This window comes from Bombina bombina, chromosome 3, assembly GCF_027579735.1.
Source record: "Bombina bombina isolate aBomBom1 chromosome 3, aBomBom1.pri, whole genome shotgun sequence".
NCBI lineage: Eukaryota > Metazoa > Chordata > Amphibia > Anura > Bombinatoridae > Bombina > Bombina bombina.
The window spans coordinates 928306805-928326662 of NC_069501.1; positions in this window are offsets into that span (position 1 = coordinate 928306805).

Below are 19858 nucleotides of genomic sequence, written 5' to 3' on the forward strand. Positions count from 1 at the left end.
CCATAGTCTAGGATATCAAATAGTAGCACTGAGTAATGCCAGCCTTATGAGGTAACATCATAAATAAGAGGATAAAATAAAACCTAGTCACATTTACATAAGTATGACTAGTAATATGTGTTTATGTATTAATGAGCCCAATTTATTACAATGAACATCCTCTATAGAATCTTAACTGTAATAATATACTGTTATAATAAATCCACAGAAGAAGGCAGCACCTTGCAGTATAAAAATATCTTTATTTCCACATGCTGGAATAAAAAAGTGACGTTTTGGGTAGAGAACCCTTAATCATACAAAGCTAAAACACACTGTTCAAACCTTATAAAGGCCTACCTATACACAGGTGTTCAATTAACATTTCTCAGCACTTCCACCTAGTGGTTAATCACTTCATTACATCTATGGTAGAACTTAATGTTCTTATTTCACCTTAGTGCCAGATAGAATTAAAATCAGTACAGAAAAAAAGATATACATATGCAGAAAAATGACATATACAGATACCAATGTAATTTCAACCAAATAAATTATTGATAGACAAATTATTGAAAATTTTAAGAATTTTTTTTTGCTGAAAAACAATTGCAGCAAGTTTGATGAAAAACAGTTGCAGCAAGTTAAATGAAAAATAATTGCAGCAAATTAGACATTTCATGACTCAAAATGACTCCAAAAATAATTACAAAGATGAATATAAAAATGATTATAAAAATAGAGTGTAATCCAATTCTTTATTTAAACCCAGGGGTTGCATTGCATTGAGTTTGTAGATCCAAAAAGATCCAAAATGCCTCTTTCTTTTTTAGCATTAATTCTCTATTACCCCCCCCAGTCTGGGACGTGGCACTGCATCAATGATTTGAAAACGGACCTGACTAATGTTGTAGCCACATTGGATAAAATGTCCTGACACTGGTGCCTCCAAGTTTCCACATCTGATATTGCTTTTGTGTTGTACTATCCTATCACGGACACGGCGTGCCGTCTCGCCAATGTAAATTTTTCCACATGGACATTTTATGAGATAGATAGCAAAAGCAGTATCACATGTATAAAAGCCTTTTATCAAAAAAAATTTACCAGTGAGAGGATGTACAAATTGAGGGCCTTTGATCATCGAATTGCAGTTGCCACATCCCAAACAGGGATAACACCCATAATTTTTATCAGATATGTAGCTTTGCTGTTTTTTGTTTGCACTTCCAATATCAGTATGTATAAGCTCATCTCTGAGATTTCTCCTTCTTCTATAGGCAGGAATGGGGGGTACTGCAAATTCAGCAACACCTGGGTGGCAACCCTGTAGGATACGCCAGTGTTTTTTTAGTACATTCATAATTTTGCTACCATGATTATTATGATCCATAACCATTACCATACGTTTATCCTCCTTTTTTGGTGTTGGATCTTTTTTGGATTGCACTTTAGTTAATTCATTCTGAACCAACGCTGCAGGATAACCCCTACTCTCAAACTTTTTTGCCATGTTGTGTAATCTTTTTTGCAATCTATCTTCTTCGGATACAATACGTTGTACCCTTAGGAACTGACTTCTAGGTAGTGACCTAACTGTACTTCTAGGATGGAAACTTTGATAGTGTAACAAGCCATTCTTATCAGTAGGTTTTACATATAAATCTGTACAGACCTTACCATCCTTCAAATATACTGTGGTGCCTAAGAAGTCAACCTGTAATTCACTTGCATTAAGGCAGAATTTGATAGAATCAGTGCTACAATTGAGTTCAGCGACAAATTCCTCCAAGGTTCCAATGTCGCCACACCACACACCGAATACATCATCTATGTACCGCCACCAGGCCACTGCATATTGTAGGAATAATCTATTCTCATAAACAAATGTTTCCTCGTACATATTCATGAATATATTCGCGTATGTAGGCACGACATTGGAACCCATGGCTGTTCCCTGAAGCTGAAGAAAAAATGTATCTTGGAACAAGAAATAGTTTGATAAAGAACAACTCTCAATAGATTTTCAAAAAACATCTTCTGTGATGGAGAATACTTATTAACTGTATGGAGTACTTTCATGACCGCTTAGATACCGCTCTCATGTTTTATTGCAGTATATAAACTGCTCACATCTAATGTGAATAGTATGTATTTGTTGCCATATAGATCTAAATTATGTACTTTGTCCAAAAAAATCCCCAGTGTCCTTGATATATGAATTGCCAAGGTGCACAAGCGGCTGAAATGTTCTATCCAAAAAGATAGCTATGTTGGAAAAAACTGAACATATGCCGGCCACAATTGGCCTGCCTGGTGGATTTTCAAGCTGCTTGTGCACCTTTGGCAAAGTGTAAAAAACTGGGATACAGGGGTGATCTATGATTAAAAAATCAGCAATATCTTTAGATATTATACCCATTTTTAAAGCTCTATTTACCATAGACACAATCTCCGTTTGGACAATTATAGTAGGATCATATGGTAATTCTTTATATACATCTTGTTTAGACAACTGATTTTTGATCTCTGTAATATACATACTGGTATTCATGACAGTAATAGCACCGCCCTTGTCCGCCATTTTTATCGTTAATGCTTTGTTATTTTTTAGCAAGTTAATAGCCTCTCTTTCTTTTTGGATATATTATTGCTGCAGCAATGTTCTCCAGCAATCTTTTTTGTTGTTTTGGCCTTAGAAACAAAAGTAAATTTATTCCAGCAAATGTTAACCATAGTGTTAATACATATATGGAGTTATTCAAAAAAGATCTAGAAAAAGTATACAAAAAGATTGCTGGAGAACATTGCTAGATGATGTATTCGGTGTGTGGTGTGGCGACATTGGAACCCTGGAGGAATTTGTCGCTGAGCTCAATTGTAGCACTGATTCTATCAAATTCTGCCTTAATGCAAGTGAATTACAGGTTGACTTCTTAGACACCACAGTATATTTGAATACCAGTATGTATATTACAGAGATCAAAAATCAGTTGCTAAACAAGATGTATATAAAGAATTACCATATGATCCTACTATAATTGTCCAAAAGGAGATTGTGTCTATGGTAAATAGAGCTTTAAAAATGGGTATAATATCTAAAGATATTGCTGATTTTTTAATCATAGATCACCCCTGTATCCCAGTTTTTTACACTTTGCCAAAGGTGCACAAGCGGCTTGAAAATCCACCAGGTAGGCCAATTGTGGCCGGCATATGTTCAGTTTTTTCCAACATAGCTATCTTTTTGGATAGAATATTTCAGCCACTTGTGCACCTTGTCAATTCATATATCAAGGACACTGGGGATTTTTTGGACAAAGTACATAATTTAGATCTATATGGCAACAAATACATACTATTCACATTAGATGTGAGCAGTTTATATACTGCAATAAAACATGAGAGCGGTATCTCAGCGGTCATGAAAGTACTCCATACAGTTAATAAGTATTCTCCATCACAGAAGATGTTTTTTGAAAATCTATTGAGAGTTGTTCTTTATCAAACTATTTCTTGTTCCAAAATACATTTTTTCTCCAGCTTCAGGGAACAGCCATGGGTTCCAATGTCGCCCCCACATACGCGAATATATTCATGAATATGTACGAGGAAACATTTGTTTATGAGAATAGATTATTCCTACAATATGCAGTGGCCTGGTGGCTGTACATAAATTATGTATTCGGTGTGTGGTGTGGCGACATTGTAACCCTGGAGGAATTTGTCGCTGAGCTCAATTGTAGCACTGATTCTATCAAATTCTGCCTTAATGCAAGTGAATTACAGGTTGACTTCTTAGACACCACAGTATATTTGAAGGATGGTAAGGTCTGTACAGATTTATATGTAAAACCTACTGATAAGAATGGCTTGTTACACTATCAAAGTTTCCATCCTAGAAGTACAGTTAGGTCACTACCTAGAAGTCAGTTCCTAAGGGTACAACGTATTGTATCTGAAGAAGATAGATTGCAAAAAGTTTGAGAGTAGGGGTTATCCTGCAGCGTTGGTTCAGAATAAATTAACTAAAGCGCAATCCAAAAAAGATCCAACACCAAAAAAGGAGGATAAACGTAAGTTAATGGTTATGGATCATAATAAAATGTCCATGTGGAAAAATTTACATTGGCGAGACGACATGCCGTGTCCGTGATAGGATAGTACAACACAAAAGCAATATCAGATGTGGAAACTTGGAGGCACCAGTGTCAGGACATTTTATCCAACGTGGCCACAACATTAGTCAGGTCCGTTTTCAAATCATTGATGCAGTGCCACGTCCCAGACGGGGGGGGGGGGGGGTAATAGAGAATTAATGCTAAAAAAGAAAGAGGCATTTTGGATCTACAAACTCAATGCAATGCAACCCCTGGGTTTAAATAAAGAATTGGATTACACTCTATTTTTATAATCATTTTTATATTCATCTTTGAAATTATTTTTGGAATCATTTTGAGTCATGAAATGTCTAATTTGCTGCAATTATTTTTCATTTAACTTGCTGCAACTGTTTTTCATCAAACTTGCTGCAATTGTTTTTCAACAAAAAAAATTCTTAAAATTTTCAATAATTTGTCTATCAATAATTTATTTGGTTGAAATTACATTGGTATCTGTATATGTCATTTTTCTGCATATGTATATATTTTTTCTGTACTGATTTTAATTCGCTTTGTATGATTAAGGGTTCTCTACCCAAAACGTCACTTTTTTATTCCAGCATGTGGAAATAAAGATATTTTTATACTGCAAGGTGCTGCCTTCTTCTGTGGATTTATTGTGACTAAAGGGATTACAGCACCCTTTTTTGGCCTGCACCTGACAGTGGAGCTGAGCTACAAACTGTTCTAGTATACTATTATAGGGATAATATAATAAGGTATGCAGTGGGTATTTTTATAATACTTTAATATGGACGTACTCTTAATAGTAGAACCTCACTTTTTACCCTCCTAGAACATCTACTAAATGAAAACGTATTGAAAAGCATAACATAACTCTGAAGTAAAATATGCAATAAAACAAGAAACACCCTCTTTAATATATAGTGGACAAGAAACAAGCTTTAATCTGCTATTATCAAGCTAAAAGCCTTCATAACAATTAACATTAATTTGAGCAATGTTAAGCAAATAATCATATTGTCAGAAAGCCAAAACAGCCAATACTCAGATAGTAGTGGAATCTTGCAGGTAAGTCTGTAAATATGCCAGGCACAGAATCACAGTGTCCCAGCTCCACTGAGGAGTGTCAGCAAATCAGCCTACTCCAGCCCTGCATAGGTAACATCTGTAGAAAGGGCAAATCTTCTTCCCCTGCATCTGATGATAGAACTGTCTGATCCGAAATAAGCCTGGAAATAGTTTAACTCCAGACCCTGCAGATGACCAGGAGATCCATCTCCGCTTCAGGGTGGAACCAGCAGGTACACTAAAAGTGATAGATTGGGGCTGCTTGTTGTAGAAATAGCTAGATGGTGTCTCTTCAGCAAAGTTTTTTCTATAAAATTACCACAGTTTGACTTTTTTGTTTGAATTTAAATGTGTCTTACATTTTCTAGCTATTTATTTTATATAGTGAAAAAAGAGCAATCAATCAGCTAGATTACGAGTTTTGAGTGCTATAGGGAAATTAACGAGCGCCACAAAAGCGTCGTTATTTCACCTCCCTATAGCGCTGCTATAACAGGTTTTAAAAAAGCAGGCTTGTGCGGGTGATATGGTGGCGTTGAGCTCCATACTACACTGAAATACAAGTGCTGCTTTGACATGCTCGTGCACAATTTCCCCTTAGACATCAATGGGGAGAGCCAGCAAAAAAAAAAAGCCTAACACCTGCGATCGCAGAAACAATAGCTCTGTAACGCAGCCCCATTGATGTCTATGGGGAAAAAGTTATGTTTAAACATAACACCCTAACATAAAAACCACATCTAAACCCTATAGGCATAACCCTAACACCCCCTAACTTAAATATAATTAAAATAAATCTAAAATAAACTTACAATTATTACCTAAATAATTCCTATTTAAAACTAAATACAAACTTACCTAAAAATACTACTAATAGTTATATTGTAGCTATCTTAGGTTTTAGGTAGACTAGTTAGTAAATAGTTATTTACTATTTACTATCTACCTAGTTAAAATAAATACAAATTTACCTGTAAAATAAAACCTAACCTGCCTTACAATAAAACCTAACGTTACAATAAAATAAAATAAATTAATTAAATACAATTATCTAAATTACAAAAAACCCCACTAAATTACACAAACTAAAAAACTAAATAATCAAAAATAAAAACGAATTACTCCTAATCTAATAGCCCTATCAAAATAAAAAAGCCCACCCAAAATAAAAAAAATCCCTTAGCCTACACTAAACTGCCAATGGCCCTTAAAAGGACGTTTTTCAGGGCATTGCCCCAAAGAAATTAGCTCTTTTACCTGTAAAAAAAAAAATAGAAACAACCCCCCAACAGTAAAACACACTAGAAGTCTTCATCCAGATGGCATCTTCTATTTATATCTTGAAGATGGACCAGCTCTGTGCCGGATGGATGAAGATAGAAGATGCCGTCTGGATGAAGACTTCTGCCCGCTTGGATGAAGACTTCTGCCGGCTTCGAGGAGGACTTCTGCCCTCTTGGATGAAGACTTCTGCCGCCTGGATGAGGATGGATGTCCGGTCTTCGAAAACTGTAAGTGGATCGTCGGGGGTTAGCGTTAGTTTTTTTTTTAAGGGTTTATAGGGTGGGTTTTATTTTTAGATTAGGGTTCTGGGCAATATAAAAGAGCTAAATGCCCTTTAAAGGTAAAAGAGCTAATTTCTTTGGGCCATTGGTAGTTTAGTGTAGGCTAGGTTTTTTTTTTATTTTGGGTTGGCTTTTTTATTTTGATAGGGCTATTAAATTAATTGAAATTCATTTTTATTTTTGATAATTTTGTTTTTTATTTTGTGTAATTTAGTGTTTATTTTTTTTTGTAATATAGATAATTGTATTTAATTAATTGAATTTATTTTATTTTATTGTAATGTTAGGTTTTATTGTAAGGCATGTTAGGTTTTATTTTACAGGTAACTTTGTATTTATTTTAACTAGGTAGTTAGTAAATAGTTAATAACTATTTACTTACTAGTCTATCTAGTTAAAATAAATACAAACTTACCTGTGCAATAAAAATAAAAATGTAAGATAGCTACAATGTAACTATTAGTTATTTTGTAGCTAGCTTATGTTTTTTTTTACAGGTAAGTATTTAGTTTTAAATAGGAATTATTTAGGTAATAATTGTAATTTAGATTTATTTTAATTATATTTAAGTTAGGGGTGTTAGGGTTAGGGTTATTCTTAGGGTTAGGGTTACGTTAGGGTTAGGTTTATGGGTTAATATATTTATGTAGATTTAGTGATGTGGTTTAGGGGTTAATAGTTTATTTTAGTATATTTGATTGTGGGGGCTTGCGGTTTAGTGGTTAATAGGTTTATTATAGCGGCAGTGTGGGCGGATGGCAGATTAGGGGTTAATAATCTTTAAATAGTGTTTTCGATGCGGGAGTGTGGCGGTTTAGTGGTTAATAGGTTTATTATAGTGGCGACGATGTCAGGGAGCGGCGGAAAAGGGGTTAATATATTTTTTAAGTTGCGGCAATGTCCGGAGTGGCAGATTAGGGGTTTATATTTTTATTATAGTGTTTGCAATGCGGGAGGGCTTCAGTTTAGGGGTTAATAGGTAGTTTATGGGTGTTAGTGTACTTTTTCACACTTTAGTTATGAGTTTTAGGCTACAGCTTTGTAACGTAAAACTCATAACTACTGACTTTAGATGGCTTTTAGGCTGAACTGCTCACTTTTTGGCCACCCAGGCAAAACTTGTAATACCGGCACTATAGAAGTCCCATTGAAAAAGGACTTTTTTAAAAGTGCGTTACTGACGTTGTGTGACGGCCAAAGATTTGTGCAGTACACCTATACCTACAAGACTTGTAATAGCAGTGTTAGGGAAAAAGCATTGTTATGAAGCATAACAATGCTTTTGCACTCATAACGCAAAACTCGTAATCTAGCTGAATGATAGTTGGAAGGCGCTCTGCTATAATTAGACTTTCTGATGTATAAATTATAAATCCTTAGTAAAGAAAAATAGTTCTTGGATAATAGTTGTATGCAGTTCTTATTAATTTCTTTTGAAAGTAACTCCTTAATATTGTGTGTGGAAGTAAGAATTCCTGCTTACCAGATCAAAACTCAATCATATGAGGTAAGCTGTCGGCTCTGCATTAGTGACGTTGCAAACCTAAAATTTTGCATTTGCGAACGGCGAACGCAAACTTCCGCAAAAGTTTGCGAACCGGCGAACCGGGGGAACCGCCATAGACTTCAATAGGCAGGCGAATTTTAAAACCCACAGGGACTCTTTCTGGCCACAAAAGTGATGGAAAAGGCACTGGGGTGAAGGAAACTGACTGCTATTATTTCAAATTAAAATTTTTTTTTTTTTTTTTAAATGTACACTACTGTTTTAGCAGATATGACTTGCACTGGTGTCACACTGTGCCCTGGCAGGACCTGGAACGCACATGTGTGAAGGAAACTGACTGCTATTATTTCACAGTAAAAAAAGTGTTTTTTTTTTGTTTTTTTTAAATGTACACTACTGTTTTAGCAGATATAACTTGCACTGGTGCCACACTGTGCCCTGGCAGGACCTGAAACGCACACGTGTGAAGGAAACTGACTGCTATTATTTCAAATTAAAAAAAGTTTTTTTTTTTTTTTTAAATGTACACTACTGTTCTAGCAGATATGACTTGCACTGGTGTCACACTGTGCCCTGGAAGGACCTGAAACGCACACGTGTGAAGGAAAATGACTGCTATTATTTCAAATTAATACAAGTTTTTGTTTTTTTTAAATGTACACTACTGTTACACCAGATATGAGTGGTGGCACTGGGCAAGTGGGCACAGTATACGCTGTGAGCCTGAGCTGGCAGACAGGCTGCAATTAGATTACACAGGGAAAAAAAAAAAAAAGCAGACTGATGTTCTAGCCCTAAAAAGGGCTTTTTGGGGTGCTGTCCTTACAGCAGAGATCAGATGAGTTCTTCACGACTGTAGTGGACACTGAATACACTAGCCTAGATATCGATTTCCCTATTAAATCAGCAGCAGCTACACTGTCCCTCCTCTCACTAAGAATGCAGGCTCCGAATGAATCTAAAATGGATGCTATCCAGGAGGTGGGAGGGTCTGGGAGGGAGTGTCTGCTGCTGATTGGCTGGAATGTGTCTTGTGACTGTGAGCTACAGGGTCAAAGTTTACTCAATGATGATGAATAGGGGGCGGATCGAACATTGCATATGTTCGCCTTCCGCTGTGAACGCGAACATGCTATGTTCGCTGCGAACTATTCGTGGCAGAACTGTTCGCGACATCACTACTCTGCATGTATAAAGATGGTTTTGGCTTTCTCCCCCAGAGTGGTATCCTAAGAATTCTTTATCCACTTCTTGTTCCAATATTTTTGAAGAGCATTACAATGGTAATTGTCTGGATAGGGAGGTATATAGGGTGTTGTTTCCAACTTAAGGGATCGTACGTGGCTTTGTGAATTAGTGATTTCCTTATATAGTGATAAAAAACTTTTTTTTTCTTCTTTTTTTTTTAAGATAATAAATTGGAATTAATCCTGGATTGTGTATCCTGACTTTATACAGGGAGTGCAGAATTATTAGGCAAGTTGTATTTTTGAGGATTCATTTTATTATTGAACAACAACCATGTTCTCAATGAACCCAAAAAACTAATTAATATCAAAGCTGAATAGTTTTGGAAGTAGTTTTTAGTTTGTTTTTAGTTATAGCTATTTTAGGGGGATATCTGTGTGTGCAGGTGACTATTACTGTGCATAATTATTAGGCAACTTAACAAAAAACAAATATATACCCATTTCAATTATTTCTTTTTACCAGTGAAACCAATATAACATCTCAACATTCACAAATATACATTTCTGACATTCAAAAACAAAACAAAAACAAATCAGTGACCAATATAGCCACCTTTCTTTGCAAGGACACTCAAAAGCCTGCCATCCATGGATCTGTCAGTGTTTTGATCTGTTCACCATCAACATTGCGTGCACAACCACAGCCTCCCAGACACTGTTCAGAGAGGTGTACTGTTTTCCCTCCTTGTAAATCTCACATTTGATGATGGACCACAGGTTCTCAATGGGGTTCAGATCAGGTGAACAAGGAGGCCATGTCATTAGATTTTCTTCTTTTATACCCTTTCTTGCCAGCCACGCTGTGGAGTACTTGGACGCGTGTGATGGAGCATTGTCCTGCATGAAAATCATGTTTTTCTTGAAGGATGCAGACTTCTTCCTGTACCACTGCTTGAAGAAGGTGTCTTCCAGAAACTGGCAGTAGGACTGGGAGTTGAGCTTGACTCCATCCTCAACCCAAAAAGGCCCCACAAGCTCATCTTTGATGATACCAGCCCAAACCAGTACTCCACCTCCACTTTGCTGGCGTCTGAGTCGGACTGGAGCTCTCTGCCCTTTACCAATCCAGCCACGGGCCCATCCATCTGGCCCATCAAGACTCACTCTCATTTCATCAGTCCATAAAACTTTAGAAAAATCCGTCTTGAGATATTTCTTGTCCCAGTTTCAGCTTGTGTGTCTTGTTCAGTGGTGGTCGTCTTTCAGCCTTTCTTACCTTGGCCATGTCTCTGAGTATTGCACACCTTGTGCTTTTGGGCACTCCAGTGATGTTGCAGCTCTGAAATATGTCCAAACTGGTGGCAAGTGGCATCTTGGCAGCTGCACGCTTGACTTTTCTCAGTTCATGGGCAGTTATTTTGCGCCTTGGTTTTTCCACACGCTTCTTGCGACCCTGTTGACTATTTTGAATGAAACGCTTGATTGTTCGATGATCACGCTTCAGAAGCTTTGCAATTTTAAGAGTGCTGCATCCCTCTGCAAGATATCTCACTATTTTTGACTTTTCTAAGCCTGTCAAGTCCTTCTTTTGACCCATTTTGCCAAAGGAAAGGAAGTTGCCTAATAATTATGCACACCTGATATAGGGTGTTGATGTCATTAGACCACACCCCTTCTCATTACAGAGATGCACATCACCTAATATGCTTAATTGGTAGTAGGCTTTCGAGCCTATACAGCTTGGAGTAAGACAACATGTATAAAGAGGATGATGTGGTCAAAATACTCATTTGCCTAATAATTCTGCACTCCCTGTATACTGGTCATTTTTTTCACTTACACCCATGAATATAGGGGTAATACACACTTTGATATAATAGCACTAACACACAGATTTTAGGTAATATTCAATTTTTAATATTAAATTTAACTAGTTCCCTGCCACAGTACACTAAGTACACACTGTGTAGAGAGGCATTTAGGATTCATATTTGATTAATTTAATCACATTAAGTACACATAATTTTAAGAAAACTTTAATTGATATATATTAATAAAATATTGTCACCTTATTTTTCACCCTTTAAAATATTATTAAATACACCATTATCACTATATAAGGAAATCACTAATTCACAAAGCCACGTACGATCCCTTAAGTTGGAAACAACGCCCCTATATACCTCCCTATCCAGACAATCTCATTTATAAGACCGAAGGATCTTATATCTATAGGGTGTTTGGGATCTTTTATAGTTCCAGCGCTCTACTCATTCACCTTTACAATGGTAACCCTGGACTCTCTGATGTTCTTTCATGTGATGGTGAGAATCTTTGTCCCCTCTCACAATTTTCCTCTCACAATTTTCCTCTCACAATTTCCTTGAAAGATTTTTACTAAAGTAGAAAAATACTAATTGAAAAACTGTAATTAGAAAATTTTAAAGCTAATCTGACAACTAACATAAAATTAACCTTGGTTAAATGGGTGATGTGCATTCACTATCACACTATTGGCACATTAAAAACATTTTCTTTTTAATTCACATTATTTTAAACAGCATAGCTTTTCTATTTGATTGTTTTAAGTAGTTTAAAATTGGTATGGTGTTAATTGCCCTTTTCAGATTTAGGGGTTTGAGGAACTGCCAGACATGTGTTGGTATGTATTCATTTGTATTTTATTCCTCAGCATAGATTTATATTTTCATAAAAAAGCTACAGTATATATAATTTTTTCTCAACATCAATTCAGCCTTTGTGCCTGATTACAAAAAAATTGTCTATACTTGCAGGGGCTGCCTTCAGGGAATTATCTAAAAATAGGGTCTGCTCCTCTAAATTGTGAGATGTCTTTCATACTAAGTAATAGAGCTCATTTGAAAGGAAAACACTCGCCTAGAGTTTGGCGTTAGCCATCAAAAGCAGCGTTAAGGGCTCCTAACACTTCTTTTTACCGTCCACTGGTATTTAGAGTCAGACAGGAAAGGGTCTAACGCTCACTTCCAAGCCGCGACTTTTCCATACCGCAGAACCCCTTATGCCAATTGCGTATCCTATCTTTTCAATGGGATCTTCCTAACGCTGGTATTTAGAGTCTTGGCTGAAGTGAGCGGTAGAGACTCTACCGACAAGACTCCATCCGCAGGAAAAAGTCAGTAGTTAAGAGCTTTCTGGGCTAACACTGGTTTATAAAGCTCTTAACTACTGTGCTCTAAAGTACACTAACACCCATAAACTAACTATGTACCCCTAAACTGAGGTCCCCCCACATCACCGCCACTATAATACATTTTTTTAACCCCTAATCTGCTGACCGCACACCGCCGCCACTTACATTATACCTATAAACCCCTAATCTGCTGCCCCTAACATCGCTGACACCTACATAATATTTATTAACCCCTAATCTGCCTCCCCAATGTCGCCGCTACCTTACCTACACTTATTAACCCCTAATCTGCCGATGGGACCTCGCCACTACTCTAATACATGTATTAACCCCTAAACCGCCTCACTCCCGCATCAAAAACCCTATAATAAATAGTATTAACCCCTAATCTGCCCTCCCTAACATCGCCGACACCGAACTTCAAGTATTAACCCCTAATCTGCCGACCGGACCTCGCCGCTACTCAAATAAATGTATTAACCCCTAAAGCTAAGTCTAACCCTAACCCTAACACCCCCCTAAGTTAAATATAATTTTAATCTAATGAAATAAATTAAATATTATTAACTAAAGTCTTCCTATTTAAAACTAAATACTTACCTGTAAAATAAACCCTAATATAGCTGCAATATAACGAATAATTATATTGTAGCTATTTTAGGATTTATTTTTATTTTACAGGCAACTTTGTATTTATTTTAACTAGGTACAATAGCTATTAAAGAGTTATTTACTATTTAATAGCTACCTAGTTAAAATAATTACAAAATTACCTGTAAAATAAATCCTAACCTAAGTTACAATTAAACCTAACACCACACTATCAATAAATTAATTAAATCAATTAACTACAATTACCTACAATTATCTACAATTAAATAAACTAAACTAAATTACAAAAAAACCACTAAATTACAAAAAATAAAAAAGGTTACAAGAATTTTAAGCTAAATACACCTACTCTAAGCCCCCTAAAAAATAACAAAGCCCCCCAAAATAAAACAATTCCCTACCCTAATCTAAATTAAAAAATGTAACAGCTCTATTACCTTACCAGCCCTTAAAAGGGCTTTTTGCGGGGCATGCCCCAAAGAAATCAGCTCTTTTGCCTGTAAAAAAAAACACAATACCACCCACCAACATTACAACCCACCACCCACATACCCCTACTCTAACCCAAACCCCCCTTAAATAAACCTAACACTACCCCCTGAAGCTCTCCCTACCTTGAGTCATCTTCACCCACCCGGGCACCGATGGACAAAAAGAAGACATCCGGAGCGGCAGAAGTCTTCATCCTATCCGGGCAGAAGAGGACATCCGGACTGGTAGACATCTTCATCCAAGCTGCATCTTCTATCTTCCAGCCGATGCGGATCTATCCTTCTGCACGACGCCTACTCGCCGAATGAAGGTTCCTTTAAATGACGTCATCCAAGATGGCGTCCCTCGAATTCCGATTGGCTGATTGGATTCTATCAGCCAATCGGAATTAAGGTAGGAAAAATCTGATTGGCTTATTGAATCAGCCAATCAGATTCAAGTTCAATCGGTTGGCTGATCCAGTCAGCCAATCAGATTGAGCTTGCATTCTATAGGCTGTTCCGAGCAGCCAATAGAATGTGAGCTCAATCTGATTGGCTGATTGATCCTATCAGCCAATCGGAATTCAAGGGACACCATCTTGGATGATGTCATTTAAAGGAACCTTCATTCGGCGAGTAGACGTCGTGGCAGAAGGATGGATCCGCTCCGGCTGGAAGAAGATGGCTCCGCTCCGCTCCGGATGGATGAAGATAGAAGATGCCGCTTGGATGAAGATGTCTACCGGTCCGGATGTCCTCTTCTGCCCGGATAGGATGAATACTTCTGCCTCTCCGGATGTCTTCTTTTGGTCCATCGGTGCTCGGTTGGGTGAAGACGACTCAAGGTAGGGAGATCTTCAGGGGGGTAGTGTTAGGTTTATTTAAGGGGGGTTTGGGTTAGAGTAGGGGTATGTGGGTAGTGGGTTGTAATGTTGGGGGGTGGTATTGTGTTTTTTTTACAGGCAAAAGAGCTGATTTCTTTGGGTTATGCCCCGCAAAAAGCCTTTTTAAGGGCTGGTAAGGTAATAGAGCTGTTAACTTTTTTAATTTAAAATTAGGGTAGGGAATTTTTTTATTTTGGGGGGCTTTGTTATTTTGTTAGGGGGCTTAGAGTAGGTGTAATTAGCTTAAAATTCATGTAATTTTTTTTATTTTTTGTAATTTAGTGTTTGTTTGTTTTTGTTATTTAGTTTAGTTTATTTAATTGTAGATAAGTGTAGGTACTTGTAGTTAATTTATTTAATTAATTTATTGATAGTGTAGTGTTAGGTTTAATTGTAACTTAGGTTAGGATTTATTTTACAGGTAATTTTGTAATTATTTTAACTAGGTAGCTATTAAATAGTAAATCACTATTTAATAGCTATTGTACCTAGTTAAAATAAATACAAAGTTTCCTGTAAAATAAATATAAATCCTAAAATAGCTACAATATAATTATTTGTTATATTGTAGCTATATAAGGGTTTATTTTACAGGTAAGTATTTCGTTTTAAATAGGAAGACATTAGTTAATAATATTTAATTTATTTCGTTAGATTAAAATTCTATTTAATTTAGGGGGGTGTTAGGGTTAGACTTAGCTTTAGGTGTTAATACATTTATTAGAGTAGCGGTGAGGTCCGGTCGGCAGATTAGGGGTTAATACTTGAAGTTAGGTGTCGGCGATGTTAGGGAGGGCAGATTAGGGGTTAATACTATTTATTATAGGGTTTTTGATGCGGGAGTGAGGCGGTTTAGGGGTTAATACATGTATTAGAGTAGCGGCGAGGTCCGGTCGGCAGATTAGGGGTTAATAAGTGTAGGTAAGATAGCGTCGATGTTGGGGGGTAGATTAGGAGTAAATAAATATAATGTAGGTGTCGGCAATGTTAGGGGCAGCAGATTAGGGGTACATAGGTATAATGTAGGTTGCGGCGGTGTACGGAGTGGCAGATTAGGGGTTAATAATATAATGCTGGTGTCAGCGATAGCAGGGGCAGCAGATTATAGGTTAATAAGTGTAAGGTTAGGGGTGTTTAGACTCGGGGTACATGTTAGGGTGTTAGGTGCAGACTTAGAAACTGTTTCCCCATAGGAAAAAATTGGTCTGTGTTAGGAGCTTAACGCTGCTCTTTTGCAGGTGTTTTTTTTCAGCCCAAACTGCCCCATTGTTTCCTATGGGGGAATCGTGCCCGAGCACATTTTTCCAGCTAGCCACTACAGTAAGCAACGCTGGTATTGAGAGTTGAAGTAGCGGTAAATATGCCTTTACACTCCCTTTTTGGAGCCTAACGCAGCCCTTCAGAGAACTCTCAATACCAGCATTGTTTAAAAGGTGCGGGGGAAGAAAAAGGAGCATTAGCTACGCAGGTCGTTACCGACAAAACTCTAAATCTAGCCGTATGCAAGGGAGAGTGAAGTCAGCAGGGAGGCAGGGGCTTTCTTTAAAAATAAAATACTTCCAACAATACAAACCAGATTACTCTGCTTTCATTCAGGGCTAGTGCTACAATAGAGGTAAACTAGGTGACCACCTAAGGGCACCCCTGCAGGGGAGGTGCAAATTTAGTGTATGACATACATATTTTTTTTACTGCCTAACTTGGGTTTCCTAGTGTCTGTATGAAAATTATTTGTTCAATATTTACATTAAAATGTAGCATTTAAAATGTTAAATACATTTACCCCAAGAGTTTCTGCAGCTGAAAAATTATCATAGGGTCAATCCATCTAAAGTTGCCTAATTTAGGCTGCTTGAAAAAGCCCTATAGACAGGGTGAAACACGTAGAAAGCCGAGTGACTGGAACCGAGAAACCGAGGAATATATATACCCCCAGAGGATCCGTGTCTGTCAAAAATTCCCAAAGACATTCTGCGTACACTAGTACTAAAGTGCAGAACTCTAGGGAAGTGTCAGACAGTGGTGAGGGTGGTTTGATCTTTAGATTACTTGCGCAAGTATATTGAATTCCAAACAATACCAAAGAACAACACTGACGCAATTAGACATCAGCTCAACCAAAGGAATACCGCTTTGGCGGGTAGAGAACAACGCCAACTGACAAGTAAGGAGGAATAAAACAAAGGAGCAGTCCTCTTTCAAAAAACCAGAGAGAAAAATTCCAAAGAGAAGGTTCGGTAAGGCAAAACTATCAATAAACCCCAATAATAGGAATACCCAGTATTAACGGACTGTAATCTGATAAAAAGCAAAAAGACTTAAAAAGCAGAAAGACTTATAAAGTCAAGGGGATTTATATAAAGGCTTGGAACAAACGAAAATATAAGGGATTGGTGATTAGTGAGAACTGTATGACCGATTACAAATATCTGACATAAGAGAGAAAAAATGATATACCAAATTATATACAAGGTCCTTGTTTTTTATAGCATTTTCAAATTTATTAGTCAATGCAAGAACTGAAGTGACCTTATATGTGGTGTTATCAAGTGATATTTTATATATGACCTTATCTATGCATTTTTTATGAGATCTTTTTATATATTTTAAAGATTTTGTACCATGGAAAGTGATATCACCTAAAAAAAAAATAGTACACAACAATAAGACATTTTTTATACTAATTTGTACTATTTTTATGAAGTTGCAACTCTAATTCCCCTCTATGTATTAATTATGTTCGTGTTAGAATAAAGTGTTTCAAATATCTAGATACAGGTTTACTTTCTGCTGTAATTAGTAACTGTTTCAAATATACTTAAAAGGTATTGAATGTGAGTTATATAAACTACTCAACTGTTATAATTTCATCCATCATGCTATAGCTTTGAGCGTCCTCTATTTTTGTTTAGTAGTAATGACTTGCACCTAATATCTTGGAAAGAGATATTTATTTTAGAGTGGCCATATAGGTTAATTTGTGCTTTAAACATTTAGTAATCCCCTATAAATAATATAGGCCGCTTGACAGTTATTCATTTTCTATTAATAATGATTAACCCAAGCGATTGCATTTACCTCAAGGAACCCCATTTACTTTTAGCTTGTAATATGAGCAGTAAGAGCAATGAGCGCAAAGCCTCGCAATAAACCTCTTATCACTCGAGTCCAAATGTTTGTGCTCCAATCGTAATCTGGCCCTAAATTGTATAGCTGGACAGAACAGCACTACATGTCCTATTTCAGTGTATAAATACTTAGCATAATTGTACAATACAGTGTATAAATATTCAGCATGATTATGCAGCACAGAGTGTTCACTAATAGTGTATAGGCATGCATCATCACTATACAAGGCAACCTGTCCTTGTTTAGTGTATGAACCCTCAACATCATTATACAGTGTAGAATATATATTATTAATGTATAAATACTCTTAATTACTATAAAATGCAGCATGTTTTTAATCTATACATATGCCTTGCGTTATCGTTTAGTTCATTAACATCAGTTCAGATTATGAGTTCTAATCAGCATGGCTTTAGGAGAAATAGATCATGTCAAACTAATCTAATTAGATTCTATGAGGAAGTAAGTAAAAATATAGATAAAGGGGAATCAGTTGATGTGATATACTTAGATTTTGCAAAGGCATTTGATACAGTGCCACATGAGAGATTAATGCACAAAATGAAGGGAATGGGGATAGCTGAAAATGTTAGTTTACGGATAAATAACTGGATAAAAGATAGGGAGCAACGAGTAGTAGTAAATGGATCATACTCAGATTGGACAAAGGTAATCAGTGGCGTCCCCCAGGGATCAGTACTGGGCCCTGTTCTTTTTAATATTTTTATAAATGACTTGGAGCAAGGATTAAATAGCGACATCTCTATTTTTGCAGATGATACTAAGTTAAGTAAGGTCATTAGGTCAGAGCAGGACGAACTCTCTTTACAAAGGGATTTGCTAAAATTAGAACTATGGGCAAGTGAATGGAAAATGAGATTTAATACGGAAAAATGCAAGGTTCTACATTTTGGAAGTAAAAATAAGCAGGCTACATATTTTTTAAATGGGACAAGACTTAGCCAAACACAGGAGGAAAGGGATTTGGGAGTAGTAATAGATAACAAGCTAAAGATGGGTGCACAATGCAGGGCAGCGGCTTCAAAGGCTAATAAGATACTAGCATGTATTAAAAGAGGCATTGATTCAAGGGAGGAAAGCATAATTCTGTCATTATATAAAGCCCTGGTAAGACCTCACCTAGAGTTTGGAGTGCAGTTCTGGGGATCGATTGCTAAAAAAGATATTGCAGAACTAGAAAAAGTTCAGAGAAGGGCCACAAAGCTAATAAGGGGATTGGAGAAATTAACCTATGAGGAGAGGCTAGCCAAACTGGGTCTGTTTTCTTTAGAAAAAATGCGCTTGAGAGGTGACATGATTACTTTATATAAATATATTCAAGGCCCATATACAGAGATGGCAGAAGCTCTGTTTATTCCAAGAAAATTGTTTCTGACAAGAGGCCATAATTTAAGTTTGGAGGAAAGGAGATTTAATCTCCTGCAACAGAAACGTTGTTTCACTGTAAGAGCAATAAAATTGTGGAACTCATTACCAAAGGAGGTAGTGAATGCCAATAACATAGATACATTTAAAAATAGTCTGGATAAATTTCTGTATATAAACAAAATTCATAGATATGATTGCTAGTATTAAATGGGTCACATTTCAATGGGGTTATTTAAGCTTAACTGGAGCTTTTTGAAAGTATTTTAGATTTGTATAGGTTGAACTCGATGGACTTCAGTCTTTTTTCAACCTTATCTACTATGTTACTATGTATGTTACTAAACAGTGACACTTGTCTAAAATACATGTAAATTGTACAGGTCACATGGCCAAAAAAGAATGCACTCCACTGTAAGTTAATGTGAACTATTGTACTATATGTATACTTGAACTTGCAATTCAGGCTTGCAAGAGTGAGTCTGCAACTACAAATTTAAGAAATAGTCTCTGCTTTTTATCCTAAGAGCAGAGATATATCAAATAAGGCTTCTTTGGGTTGATTAGTGAGCCCCGTTCTCACACATCTGGTTGCCCAAGAGAAGGGGGCAGGATTAAACAATAGACCTCTTCTGTAAATTTTGTGAACTTGTCTGCTATTTAATATATTTTTCTATTAGACATGCTAGTATCAGTCAAGGTATAATGGTGAAAATGAAAAGAAGCCATTCTGCCTCTAGGTTTGTGTGCTTTATATATTGTCAAC